At 40.3% G+C, this 12,289-nt stretch overlaps 1 long non-coding RNA gene across 1 annotated transcript; it reads right to left on the bottom strand.

Moving 5' to 3' along the window:
• Window positions 1-10,387: 10,387 nt before the first annotated feature.
• LOC310862770 lies at window positions 10,388-11,130 on the bottom strand. Its single transcript, XR_014569623.1, has 3 exons — window positions 10,958-11,130; window positions 10,891-10,903; window positions 10,388-10,421 (listed from the first exon to the last, which is right to left on the bottom strand). It is a non-coding gene; the product is annotated as an uncharacterized lncRNA (long non-coding RNA).
• Between the last annotated feature and the right edge of the window lie 1,159 nt (window positions 11,131-12,289).

Genomic DNA, 12,289 nt, shown 5'->3' with positions numbered 1-12,289 from the left:
CTCCTCCCCTCCTGGGATGGATGGATGGATGGATGGATGGATGGATGGATGGATGGATGGATGGATGGATGGATGGTTCCATAATACAAATATTAAGGAAGAATGTTATTTAGATAGCATGTTGTTTGGACATGCAAATGCTAGGTTCCTTGTTTACCTGGCTGGTATCTATAGTTAAATGGTTTTCAACCCTTTTTGTAACAAGGCCCATTACTCTCTGCATTCTATGATCCTATAGTTTACTGAGACGCTACACTGTCTCTCTGCATTCTATGATCCTATAGTTTACTAAGACGCTACACTGTCTCTCTGCATTCTATGATCCTATAGTTTACTGAGACACTACACTGTCTCTCTGCATTCTATGATCCTATAGTTTACTGAGACACTACACTGTCTCTCTGCATTCTATGATCCTATAGTTTACTGAGACGCTACACTGTCTCTCTGCATTCTATGATCCTATAGTTTACTGAGACGCTACACTGTCTCTCTGCATTCTATGATCCTATAGTTTACTGAGACACTATTACACTGTCTCTCTGCATTCTATGATCCTATAGTTTACTGAGACACTGCACTGTCTCTCTGCATTCTATGATCCTATAGTTTACTGAGACACTCATCTCATCCATCATGGCCCATAGCACTTACCCTACCCCCCTTAGATACCATTTCTGTAGACTTAGATAGCATCTGATACAGACTTATAGCATGTTATGTAGACGGCACTATAATTGCATTGTATGTAGTTATAGCACGCCATAGTACATATGTATAGCATAGTAGTATATATATATATATATATAGTTTATATGTATAGTCTCATAATATAGATATTCCACTGTTACTTTCTTAGCTTACGCATGTTTTATGATAAATGCTTTTGTGATGTATTCCCATGCTTTTGTTCTTGATTATTGTAAATCGCTCTGGATTAAGAGCGTCTGCTAAATGCCTAAATTGTAAATTGTAATTGTACACTACACTGTCTCTCTGCATTCTATGATCCTATAGTTTACTGAGACGCTACACTGTCTCTCTGCATTCTATGACCCTATAGTTTACTGAGACACTACACTGTCTCTCTGCATTCTATGATCCTATAGTTTACTGAGACACTACACTGTCTCTCTGCATTCTATGATCCTATAGTTTACTGAGACGCTACACTGTCTCTCTGCATTCTATGATCCTATAGTTTACTGAGACGCTACACTGTCTCTCTGCATTCTATGATCCTATAGTTTACTGAGACGCTACACTGTCTCTCTGCATTCTATGACCCTATAGTTTACTGAGACGCTACACTGTCTCTGCATTCTATGATCCTATAGTTTACTGAGACGCTACACTGTCTCTCTGCATTCTATGATCCTATAGTTTACTGAGATGCTACACTGTCTCTCTGCATGCACCACAATTTAAAATGTACAATTTAGGCATTTATCAGACGCTCTTAATCCAGAGCGACTTACATTAAGCAAGAACAAAATACATCACATAAAAGCATGTATCATGAAACATGCGTAAGCTAAGAAAGTAACAGTGGAATATCTATATAATTAAACTATACATATAAACTATACATATATACTACTATGCTATACATATGTACCATGTGCTATGACTACATACAATGCAATGCTAGTGCTGTCTACATAACATGCTATAAGTCTGTATCAAATGCTATCTAAGACTACAGAAATGCTATCTAAGGGGGTAGGGTAAGTGCTATGGGCCATGATGGAGTCTGAAAAGGTGGGTTTTCAGACTACGGCGGAAGATTGGGAGTGATGCTGCAGTTCTGACTGCAATGGGAAGTGCATTCCACAGTTTTGGAGCCAGAAGGGAGAAGAGTTTGGGACGTGTGGAGCGTTGTCCCGGCGTTCTTAGTGAGGGTACTTCCAGCTTCCCTGCGTTGGCTGATCTGAGTGCGCTGGAGGGTTTGTAGGGTTCGATCATACTTGTAAGATATGGGGGAGCCATACCTTTGGTTGCTTTGAATGCCAGCATCAGAGTTTTGTATTCTGTGCGGGCAGCGACCGGGAGCCAGTGGAGGGAGAGGAGCAGGGGGGAGACATGTGAGAATTTTGGCTGGTTGAAGTCCACCTCCACCACCTCTCCCCCTCTCAAACTGTATGCTAAAGCAGCTAACTCCACCACCTCTCAAACTGTATGCTAAAGCAGCTAACTCCACCACCTCTCCCCCTCTCAAACTGTCTGCTAAAGCAGCTAACTCCACCACCTCTCCCCCTCTCAAACTGTATGCTAAAGCAGCTAACTCCACCACCTCTCCCCCTCTCAAACTGTCTGCTAAAGCAGCTAACTCCACCACCTCTCCCCCTCTCAAACTGTATGCTAAAGCAGCTAACTCCACCACCTCTCCCCTATCAAACTGTCTGCTAAAGCAGCTAACTCCACCACCTCTCCCCCTCTCAAACTGTCTGCTAAAGCAGCTGCCTCCACCACCTCTCCCCCCTCAAACTGTCTGCTGAAGCAGCTAACTCCACCACCTCTCCCCCTCTCAAACTGTCTCCTAAAGCAGCTAACTCCACCACCTCTCCCCCCTCAAACTGTCTGCTGAAGTAGCTAACTCCACCATCTCTCCCCCTCTCAAACTGTCTCCTAAAGCAGCTAACTCCACCACCTCTCCCCCCTCTCAAACTGTCTGCTAAAGCAGCTAACTCCACCACCTCTCCCCCCTCTCAAACTGTCTGCTAAAGCAGCTAACTCCACCACCTCTCCCCCCTCTCAAACTGTCTGCTAAAGCAGCTAACTCCACCACCTCTCCCCCCTCTCAAACTGTCTGCTAAAGCAGCTAACTCCACCACCTCTCCCCCCTCTCAAACTGTCTGCTAAAGCAGCTAACTCCACCACCTCTCCCCCCTCTCAAACTGTCTGCTAAAACAGCTAACTCCACCACCTCTCCCCCCTCTCAAACTGTCTGCTAAAGCAGCTAACTCCACCACCTCTCCCCCCCTCTCAAACTGTCTGCTAAATCAGCTAACTCCACCACCTCTCCCCCCCTCTCAAACTGTCTGCTAAAGCAGCTAACTCCACCACCTCTCCCCCCTCTCAAACTGTCTGCGAAAGCAGCTAACTCCACTCCACCACCGCTCCCTGTCTCATGCATGCAAGTTGACAATATATGAAGTCACAATACTTTACTGATTATTGCTTTGTTTTTGATGCAGGTTTAATGTTTGTTTTTCAACATTAAACACATGGACAGAGTTTAATGTTTGTTTTCTCTGATAATTACGTCATAAAATATGTATATATAGCGCCCCTCACTTCACACGGGTGTGATCTTTTTTAAATATAAGGTTTTCTTCAATGCCTGACAATTTTATATTTTTAATTCCCTGCATTTTGGAGTTATAGTGGTACAAGGTTTCTTATACAGCATAAATTGTGATAGATAGATAGATAGATAGATAGATAGATAGATAGATAGATAGATAGATAGATAGATAGATAGATAGATTTGACTGCCTGGCTATGAACAGGCCTATACATGGATAATGTAAATATAGATAAAGGTTATACAGTGCAGCCTATATAGTAGGTATAGTAAAGTGGGCTATACGTTATCGGATTCAAGCTTTTTCTGTTTTTTATCCTCGCAGCAGTTTCTGTATTGACCTGTATAGGCCTACTGTATAGCCATTCTGTGAATGTATAATATTCATATCTTATATTCAATCATCTCATCAATGCTTCGCACAAGTGCATATAGCCTATCACATGCAGTTGCTGCAATATAGGCCTATGCCAACATTTATTAAATATAAATGAAAATGTGTATTAAGTTATATTAATGATATCATATTCCATTCTCACCTCTGCTGCTCACTGATGCTGCTTGGCGTCTGTCATTGAATGAAGCGTCCATTTATAGCCTAGATAGAGCCGCCATCACGTAGAGAGACACAGAGAGAGAGAGAGAGAGAGAGAGAGAGAGAGAGAGAGAGAGAGAGATCATTCCATTTCCAACTGTTTATTATTGAACATTTTCATTGATTTATTCTTTAATGTATTCATTCGTTCGTGTTGTTTAATGTCTCTGCGGCTGAGCGGCTGAGCGGCGCGCGCTGCGAAATAACGGTTGTCACGGCGCCGTCTGTCACACCGAGAAATGCTGCTCTATCGAAATGTGTGGCGTCCGGCAGAGGTCGCTGTTGGGTGGTTTGCAATATGAGGTTTTTGCATCACCTGTGAATGGGGGGGAAAAAACGATGTTTTAATAGAAAAATAAAACAAAATATTATGAAGGTCGGACACGGTCCTGTAACGTGTCAGTGGCTACTAGAATGACACAGAGTGATCCCCGCAGTCACTGAATTCTGCGGGTCACAGCTCTCTGTGTAACGCGGATTACCCTCCGCAATCCCTGCAGAGAGAGAGGGGGGGAGAGAGAGAGAGAGAGAGACAGAGAGACAGAGAGAGAGAGAGAGAGAGAGAGAGAGAGAGAGAGAGAGAGAGAGAGAGAGAGACGCAGTGATTTAAAGGTCAGATATCGGAATCGCCGTTAATAATTGTGTTTTAATAGGCCTATATCATTGTAACATTAATGTTCAAGTCACTATAAATGTTACATTCATTCATCTTTGTAAAGCTCTATCTGGATGTTCTGTGGCTCTAAAACACGACAAACTGCATGTGTTTGATTGATTGATTGATTGATTGATTGATTGATTGATTGAAATATGTATTAACAGTTTGCTGAATTACAGTACATTTCAAGCACAAACTCAATACAAAGACTAGTGTTAAACTGTGAGTTGACGACACCATAAAGCGCCACACTTGTTTACAAGAGGGTCCACCTTGTTCAATTCATCAAAACATAATAGAGACGTAGGCCTGCTGTTCACAGATCTATATCATGAATTCACTCATTGAATGAATGTTATGATTGTGTTGCTTATATACACTTAAACCAAGAACAAATATTCTTAAATCTTCTATTATCTATAGAGCAGTAATAGGTTGGAATGCACTACCAAAGTGTATAACCAATACAAATACAACATTCATCTTTAAAATCAAGTTAAGAGAACACCTTATGTAAACCATACTGCAGTAACCCTGGGGAAATAATAATTCAAATGTATAAATGTGTTGAAAGTGATTTTTTGCTATGTTTTTCTTAGTTTTTTATTTCTCCTATGTTTTTTATTTCTTATTTTATATTTTATTTTACTATGTTTTATTTTGAGTTAGTGTTTGTAAACAATTGTAAGTATTGCCTTTTGTTAAATGTTAATTGTTTGTCTGTGTCGGACCCCAGGAAGACTAGCTTTTGTCAAGGCAAAAGCTAATGGGGATCCTTATAAACAACAATAAACAATAAACAATAAACAATGCTGAGTCGTTGCCTGCAAATGATGACATAATGAGTCCCAGAGATGGTTCCATGTTTGAGGTTTATTGTTTGTTCTTAGTTCATGTTTGTTTGTTTTAAAAACACCATTGATTGAAATTCTTTATTTTTTAATAGCCCTTGAGATACAATATCTCGTTTTCGAGACGGTCCACAAGCATACAATCAATACAAGGTAATTAACAGAAAACAAAACAAAACACAAAACAAACAGTTACAAAACACAATACAGGGTATTGAACTAGACCATTCTGACCTGAGATCAGATTCATGCGAGGTTTCCGCCGGACACACACTGGTCTGATGGACCCATTCTGACCTGAGATCAGATTCTAAAAATGTCAGTCGCTCTTCGATTTTTCAAAAAATAGCAGACCTACAAGCTCGTATCGCGCCACTCGGTGGCGCGATATGAGCTTGTAGATCTGCTATTTTTCAATAGCTAAAGCATAACATGATGCTGACACCAAAATGGGTGCCCGCTAGACAAGCAGAGTAGCAACAAGATGGAAAAGTCTTTAATCTTTATTCAAGTATTTTGATGGGGGAAACTGTATAATTATAGTCTAATTAAAAACAAGAAGCATGGAAATTAAAAAAATAAATAGGCACACACAATCGGGCCCCAGTTTTGTAAAAAGGTCTGGTTTCCTAGCAGTGTGTTGTAATCCTTGTATGTAGCCTAGACAGTCTAGACTATTTATTGTGGATGTGAAAGCATTTAGTTTGAGGAAATGTTCTATCTATATATAACCTGACTGATCTATACTCCTCAGTCATCAACCAAACACAAACTAAATAGCCTGCTACTCATCAACATTTACACAAGTAGCCTATAATTTGAACACCTGTAATGTAGATGTTGTAATAAAAAGCAGTTGGTCTAAATTTAAAAACTCAACTCAAAAAAGATAGAGTTCCCTGACCGGGAATCGAACCCGGGCCGCGGCGGTGAGAGCGCCGAATCCTAACCACTAGACCACCAGGGAAGAACTGCCCACACTCCGTCCTAATGACCATATAAAGAGAAGACATCCGACACATTTTGACTTGAATTTTTTAGTATAGTTTTGAATATTATAGCTTCGGAAACGAAAGGCGTTTAATTTGAATTGACTACCCCAAAAAGGAACTGGCCACAGGCCTTATAATATGGACGCTATGCTGCTATGACTATACAAGACGTCTCGATTCATTATGATATATCCGCAGAGCCAGTGTTGCCATGTCTGCCTATTATAAGCGATCTAGAGCTTGTTTCTCCTGTAAAGTCGCTTGCAAAGTTTAATCGTTACATTAAGCCAACTAAAGGGCTGTTTTTGAGTGGTGCAACCATATGGGTGCAGGCTGCAGCCACTAATCTTTATTTATTATTAAAATATAATAATTGTATTAATATTAATTGAATCATTTAAATTGTAAACATATTAATCTATTTTAAGTCTATTATTACAGCTATAGAGACAGACAGGGAGACTACATGCAGATCGATGGGTGGCGTACTTGTGCCCCCTGGTGGTCCTACTCTGTAACTACAGTCCCTGTGTATATAATATAGCTACAGCAGTCCAATAAATGGCAATTACAATTTAGGATTTAGGACATTTAGCAGACGCTCTTAATCCTTACATTAAGGAAGACCAAAACATGGCAATACATCATATATATATATAAAAATTGTCATCATGAATCATAAGACCATAACAGTGGAATATCTATAATGAAACTATGCATATAGTGCTATCTGCTATGTCTACATAAAATGCTATCTAAGTTACATGAATTGAACCTTAATTGGGGCACTAATTGGTCTAATAATGACTTGTTTAGGACCTCGTTAACCGAGTTAATCATAATAACAGTATGTGACTCTTATTGTGTTGTTGTTTGGGTTAGATTTCTTTAAACCTGGTGCAGGTGAAAGTTAAACTACAATAGGTTTTTGCTGTCTCGTCATGTTGTGTCTATATCTGTATCTGTATCTGTATCTGTATCTATCGGCGACTGTGGCTCAGGAGGTAGAGCAGGTCGTCCAATGATCCATGGGTCGGCGGTTTGAATCCCGGCTCCTCCTGTCTACATGTCGAAGTGTCCTTGGGCAAGACTCTGAACCCCAAATTGCTCCCGATGTGCTGGTTGGTACCTTGCATGGCTTCCGCCGCAATCAGTGTATGAATGGGTGAATGTAATGCACAATCTATGTAAAGCGCCTTGGATAAAGGCGCTATATAAATGCACCATTTTTACCATTTATCTGTCAACTCACTCGCTGTGCATTCTGCATTCAGCACGCTCTGATAGACATGTCAAAAAGTTCTACCTTCATTGGTGTCACAGGCACTGACATTGACAGTCAATAATTGCCTAGAGATTAGAACTGAAGCATTCCATATATTGATTTTATTTGGTAGAAAATAAAAACATCATCATGCCAAAGATGATTGATTTTATTTGGTAGAAATTAAGAACATACCAAACATGCCAAAGATAATATACATAAAGTAGGTGATACACTTTCAAAGTGTATACAATACCAGGTCAAATAAAATGGTACTTTATAAAGCTATTATACAAAAAAAGAAATTCAGCATTTAAATATTAATATTATAGTAATATATTTCCTCCATAGTAGGGGCGGTATGCCCCAATTTGGTATGAGGTGTGTATGATGTTGGTGTCTGAGTAAAAGTGTGTGTGTGTGTGTGTGTGTGTGTGTGTGTGTGTGCGTGTGTGTGTGTGTGTGTGTGTGTGTGCGTGTGTGTGTGTGTGTGTGTGTGTGTGTGTGTGTGTGCATGTGTCCACACATATACCTTTTCACTGTGTAATTGTTCATAAATATCGATCAGACATTTATTAACACCAGAAATGTGAATAAATGATGATTATGATGATTATGCGCACACACACACACACACACACACACAGACACACACACACACACACACACACACACACACACACACACACACACACACACACACACACACACACACACACACACACACACACACACACACACACACACACACACTTTTACTCAGTGCCTGCGGAACTCGACTTCGTCTCGTTCCTGACCGCATCCCTGTCGTGGCAATAATCACGTTAAACAACACCCTCTCGTGTAATATTGCTTAATTAAACCATGTTGTTTCATGACGTTGGTTGTGTCAGTTCAGCCTGCCACTGAGACTGAATGGCTAAAGTTTTAATTATTATTCATTGTGTGTGTTGCAGAGAATTATATTATTTAAGGCTGTGTATGTACATGGGTTGATGCTTGATTGCTAATTGCTTGTTGTCTCCATGGTAGGGAGCAACTATCAGCTGTGGGGGGACATACCAACAGTATGAGGGTTTGTTTAGAGTACCCTGCTTTCTCAGTGTTTAGATGGTTAATTGATTGAATAATAAGTGATTGTATAATAATAATGTGATAATAATAAGTGTTGTCCCTGGAGGACATTATGAAGTACTGGTGTAATTGTGGAATCAATTCAGGGTGGTGTGTTCCAGTGGGAGGGGCTTAGCCTTTATATGTAGGGAGGCCTCCCACTGCCTCACAGTAGGACTGTGGAGGTGGAAGGAGCTAGAAGGAGCTGGAAGGAGCTGGAAGGAGCTGGAAGGAGCTGGAAGGAGCTGGAAGGAGCTGGAAGGAGCTAGGGCCACCTGTCCAGTAAATCTGTAAATACTTTTGTTTTGGTGAATAAAGACAAACAGCAAGTGTGACGTTGGTGTAGTTTACAATAATATGATCTATTAAACCATGTTGTTCCATGACATTGGTGTAGTTTTCTCCTCCTCTGCCATTCATCTTAGTCAGTTGTACCAGCGTGCATCTTGTTAACCCTTTCTTTGCCTTGTTCCTCATGTAAAGGCCTGTTTGATCATAACGTAGTCTCTGTGAATAGAGGTAGAAAGTGACCGTTGTTTAATAGACAGAGTGAAGAAATGAATAACTCAAGGGTATACGGTATAGGTTTCTTTGGTTAAAATTAGTGTTAAAGGAGAATTCCATGCTAGAAGGCTTTCTTACCTTTTCGTTTTTGTGCAAAAACTCCGTATTGGCTATTTCCCCTACCATAAGCCCTCAATGAATTGCATTGAATTGAATGGGAATTGAATGGGGCTATGGGGTGTTGTGCTAATTCGCTTATTTCCATCGAAATAAGTAGTAAAGTGAGCCGCTTGGAATATAATTTACATTATGAAGAGAGGATATATAAAAAATAAATAGAAAATTGAGCGATGGAAATAAGCGAATTAGCACAACACCCCATAGCCCCATTCAATTCCCATTCAAATAGCCAATAAGGAGCTTTTGCACAAAATAACACCTGGACCTCTTTGGTGGGGACGTAACAACTACAAAGAAAGGTAAGAAAGCCTTTTAGTATGGAATTCTCCTTTAAATAGCGCTACATCTAAAATGTGTCTTCTAAAACCCTGTTTTAGCCCCAGAAGTTGCAGTCGGGGAGGAGGCAGCATCAGCGCCTTCCCAGAAGAAAATATTTTAGTTAAAAACGTTTGCTGTGAAAGAATATATTGTCAAAGATTTGCTGCACATTTTCACGATCTTTCAGGAAATAGCAGATCTATACAAGCTCCTAGCGTGGCCGCGTTACGAGCGGCACTATGAGCGGCACTATGAGTAGATTGTAGATCTGCTATTTTTCAATAGCTAAAGTATAATAAAACACCAAAAGGGGTTCCCGATGTCCAGAATGGGTCAAATACTTACATGCAACGTTGAACCTGGCGCCTCAGTCACATGACTCACATCTACAGAGAGAAGGGTGGCAGTGTTAGTAATACTCAGAATAATACATGTAATGTTAAAGTCTCATAAACATCATTTATTCACATTTCTGGTGTTAATAAATGTCTGATCGATATTTATGAACAATTACACAGTGAAAAGGTACACACACACACACACACACACACACACACACACACACACACACACACACACACACACACACACACACACACACACACACACACACACTCTTACCTTCATATGTGGAGGAGGCTGTTGAAGATTGTGAGACAGTGATTGGTCAGTGAGGACAGCATGATGATAATTATTATTACAGGCCTATAGAAATTCATTATACATGTAGATCAGCGGTTCTCATGCTGACAATAGCCGATCTACAAGCTTGTAGATCTGCTATTTTCAGCGAGTGTTCAATCAGTCATCACGGCGGCATCAAGGGCCGCCAAAATACATTTTAGTCGACTAAATGGACTGCATATTTACTCGACTAAAATCTCATGAAATGAACACTAAAACATCCCAGGTGACTAAAATGTGACTAAAACTAAATGAAGTGTAACTCATTCCAAGGACTATATGACTAAAACTAAAATAGAAATTTGCTGCCAAAAACAAACTGCATGAAAAGGGTTGAAATGAACCACTGATATACAGTATAGAGATGAATGGATCAACTAGTATTATTTGAGAAATGGAACAACATATCTGTTCGACACCTTACCGGTTTCCTTCTGCTGCTGCTGACGTTTTGTTTCTCCAACAGGACACTGACGGCCTGTTTCTCCAACAGGACACTGACGGCCTGTTCCTCCAACAGGACGCTGACGGCCTGTTTCTCCAACAGCTCGTTGACCGTCTGTTTCTCCAGCAGGACATTAGAATGGCCGCCGTCAGGATGACGACTCCCGTAATGACTGGAATCAGCACGGCGTGAACGGCAGCACCGTCGGTTTCCATGGTGTCGTCGTCTGAGAGACAGTGAGTCACAAATTATAATAATAACACACAACAAGGTGTTACAGAACCTAGCCTAGCCTCGACGACCGTACAGGCGTATATACAGTATGCAGAGGCTCAACTTATGTCATTTTAAGGGCTGTATTTTGCGTGTCTTAAGTACCAGGTCTTATTCCCTAACTTGAGTAAACTAAAGACCTGGAGGCGTGATCAATGCCATTTGGCTATTCTGAGTGGCCAAAGAGCATTGATCACGCCTCCGGGACTATTTCTATGTGGTATTTGATGTAGGCCTATTTATGGATCCAAAAGGAAGCACGCACGTCTCCAGAGATTCTACAGGTGCTGGTAAAAACATATTCGTACAATGAAAAGGAAGGGATGTCCTCACAGTGCACACTGTTTCTCTGCTCTATTTGGTATCAAATAAAAGAATATCCTGGGAGCAGATAAACAGTATATTTGATGTATTAAACCATGTCTTTTGTTCTTGTTTACTGTAAATAACTCTGGATTTAAGAGCGTCTGCTAAATGCCTAAATCGTAAATTGTTATCTCACAACAAATCATTGATGGACAAAGTACTCACGTTTTATTTTTTCTTCTCTTTTAACTTAAGTAAAAGTACACAATACTGCATTATAGAACTACTCTGATACAAGCAAAAGTCCGGAATTTTAAATGTACAAAAGCATTGACAAAAAAAAAAAGTAGGACTTAAAGTATATACGAAAAGTCAAATAGCTCATTATGCCGTTTCAAGTTTCATTTCAAGTTTTAAAAAAATGCAATGCAAGTCTGTTTGAAAATAGCAGATCTACAAGCTCACTAATGCAGGCAGGCAGGCAGACAGACAGACAGACAGACAGACAGACAGACAGACAGACAGACAGGTTGTTACTTACAGTCTTGTTAGTCACATGATTACAGTGCGTGTCCCTCAAACAACTGCCTCTGAGACATTTAAAGCACTCATTAAAAAGAAGAAAAACAATATATGTATTTGTTTGTGACATTCCATAGTATTTCTCTACAATACACACACACACACACACACACACACACACACACACACACACACACACACACACACACACACACACACACACACACACACACACACACACACACACACAGCGGAGGAAACCATGCAATTAAGGCAC

The sequence above is a fragment of the Protomyctophum parallelum genome (assembly GCF_964188405.1).
Source record: "Protomyctophum parallelum genome assembly, chromosome: 1".
Taxonomy (NCBI): Eukaryota; Metazoa; Chordata; class Actinopteri; order Myctophiformes; family Myctophidae; genus Protomyctophum; species Protomyctophum parallelum.
Note: the sequence above shows the minus strand (reverse complement) of the source record. Positions and strands in the feature narration are given on the sequence as shown.